The following is a 2,931-nucleotide window of genomic DNA, read 5'->3' on the forward strand; positions in this document are numbered from 1 at the left end:
AATTCATTAATAAACATTAATAAAAAGAAAGAATTAATCGATGCGTATGTTCAAAGAATGGATCGCACGCCGTTCGTTATTAAATGCAAGCCAACAACCGCGTCAAGCGAACACACATCAACTCCGTTGTTGGTAATCAAGACAAATAAAGGGGAAGGTCCGACACCGTTAAGGATCACTGCTCCAAGACCTTTTCCCTACGAATCAAATAAGGCTGTGCCATGGATATACGACATCCATTCTTCTGCCGACAGCGATATCTCTAACGTCGCTGGACTTGGGGGCATGACTAGGAGTGGCAGGATCTACACTCCCGAAGATCTTCATGATAAAGCTCCCAAGAATAAAGGGAAAGAAAAAGAAGAGAAAACCGAGGAAAACAAAGAATCCGAGGAGGAGACTGATGAGCTGTTAAAGTTTATCCGACAGAGCGAGTACTCCATCGTGGATCAACTTCATAGAACGCCAGCAAAGATTACTCTGTTGTCGTTGATCCTATGCTCCGAACCGCATCGACAAGCTCTGTTGAAAGTGTAACGACCCACCTTAGGCCGTCACATCAATAACCAACCAAAATAAATAATATAAAATAAAGAAAATAGAGCAAAAGCCAGCTACGCTAGAGTGTAATTATACAATAACATATAAATTGTTTCCAAAATATATAATATAATCTGCTATGGCAGAGTCATCATCCTTAGTAAAGTTATACAGTAATCCAAAAGATAATATAATTACAATGTCATGAAAACATTAAAATAAGACACCCTAGGTGCTGGTCAAGCTCTAAACCTAGCCACTTCTCAAAGTAGCTATCCAAAAGACTCCTTGTTAACCCAAAGCCTCATACCTGATCTGCTCCCCCATAAAGTGAGATCATCACAGTCCAAACCACATGGAAACATGCAAGGGTTAGCACATATAAAACCAACCATAGTACATCATGATAAAATATCATTAAACAAATATTTATCCACAGTATTTATCCAGACCAACAAGTCATTTCCATTCTAAATTTAAACCAATATATTGTATACACGTCCATGCCAATGTATACATATTTTATGATAATAAAATAATCCATAACCAATGTATACAATCCATACCATATGTATACAGATTCCATATCCAAAACAAAGTCACACCACTGTATAATCCATGATGTAACCAACACATCCAAACCAAATGTTGGCCTCAACACCATCCAAACCAAGTGTTGATACGGTGAAACATGTCAGCAACCCATGTCCCACACCTAACCTCTCATGGATAATATACAGTTGGATTACGTCGTCACGTAACCCTGGTGATCATGGCCACTTCATCCATCGGTATGACTCGGCCTGGCCCCCATACCGGTAGCAAATAGAATACTTAAAGGAGTACTTCAGAATCCACCTAACATCTGAAGTGGTTTATCATATAACCTTTGGAAAAGTTCCACATTGGAATCCTCACCATGGGATTCCCAAATTTCATATTTTTCCAAAGATTATATCCTGATCTCACCAAGAGATCTAATCCATACCATAACCTTACTCCTTTAAGTCCTATTTACTTTTCCAAACCACATACATAGCATATTCCATAATTAAACATAACCATAACCATGCCAATTTGTCAATATAATAATAATATAAATATCCAAAACAACCATCAATTGATCCAAATTATACTATATGAAATGAAAATCTCCACATAAAATAGCATATTAAAATTATACTATTCCTATCATGCTCATATATACTAGACTAATTTTATAAGCACTACCCTTACTTGTATAAACCTGAACTGAAACTCGGGCAGAACCTCCACCTCTCTCCTTAAACAAGAACCGAAACTCGGGCAGAATCTCCTCTACTGGATTCTTCTTTCTCTCTCTCCTCTTTCCTCTCTCTTTCTCCCTTTCTCTCTCTTCTTTCTCTCTAAAACTTCACTCTTCAAGTTATGAATTTCCTTCAACCCCTAGCCCCTATTTATAGAAATTTTCGCCACCTAACCCAGAACGGCCCGTTCCGAAAACGGAACGGCCGTTCTGAACCCTTCAGAACAACGTAAAATTTTCGACTGGAACGGCCCCGGAACGGCCCGTTTCGAAACCCAGCAGAACGGCCCGTTCTCCTTTCGGAACGGCCCGTTCTGCAAGGAGAACGCCCCGTTCTCCAATCAGAACGGCCCGTTCTGCAAGGGAAACGCCCCGTTCTCCAAGCAGAACGGCCCGTTCCAGCCCTGTTCTGCACAAACCCAGAACACATATTTTTATCTTTTGGAACGGCCCGTTCCGCTTTTGGAACAACCCGTTCCAAAATCCGAAAATACCCCAAAAATTTTAATAAAATTACGAAAATGCCACCGATAATTACTAAAATGCCATTGATAATTAATAATAATAAAATGGGTATTACAATTCTCTCCAACAACAAAAATTTTCGTCCTCGAAAATTCACTTACTCTAAAAGAGATATGGGTATTGATCCTTCATCCTTTCCTCCAACTCCCAAGTAGCTTCATTAGTAATCTCATCCCAAATAACTTTCACCAAATTGATAGATTTACCTCGCAACTGTTTAACTTTCTTATCTGCCACTGAAACTGGCTGTTTCTCAAAAGTTAAATTTTCCTTAACTTGTACTGCCTCTGATTCCAAGACATGACTTGGATCGTGAATATATTTCCTCAGTTGTGAAACATGGAACACATCATGCAGATTAGAAAGGAATGGAGGTAATGCAATCTGATATGCCACTGGTCCAATCCTCTTGAGAATTTGATACGGTCCAATAAACTTAGGATTCAACTTCTTAGCTTTGATAGCTCTTCCCACACCTGTGGTAGGAGTTACTTTCAAAAACACATGTTCTCCTTCTGAAAACTCCAAAGGTTTCCTCCTTTTGTCTGCATAAGACTTTTGCCGACTCTGAGCAGCTCTCA

General features: G+C 39.3%; 1 long non-coding RNA gene across 1 annotated transcript; it reads right to left on the minus strand.

Moving 5' to 3' along the window:
- Positions 1 to 620: 620 nt before the first annotated feature.
- Positions 621 to 2,186, minus strand: LOC145953072 (uncharacterized). The gene is made up of 2 exons (XR_014430626.1): positions 1,777 to 2,186; positions 621 to 855 (listed from the first exon to the last, which is right to left on the minus strand). It is a non-coding gene; the product is annotated as an uncharacterized LOC145953072 (long non-coding RNA).
- Between the last annotated feature and the right edge of the window lie 745 nt (positions 2,187 to 2,931).

Source organism: Cajanus cajan, chromosome 11, assembly GCF_000230855.2.
Source record: "Cajanus cajan strain Asha chromosome 11, NIPB_CcT2T_4, whole genome shotgun sequence".
In the NCBI taxonomy this organism is placed as follows: Eukaryota; Viridiplantae; Streptophyta; class Magnoliopsida; order Fabales; family Fabaceae; genus Cajanus; species Cajanus cajan.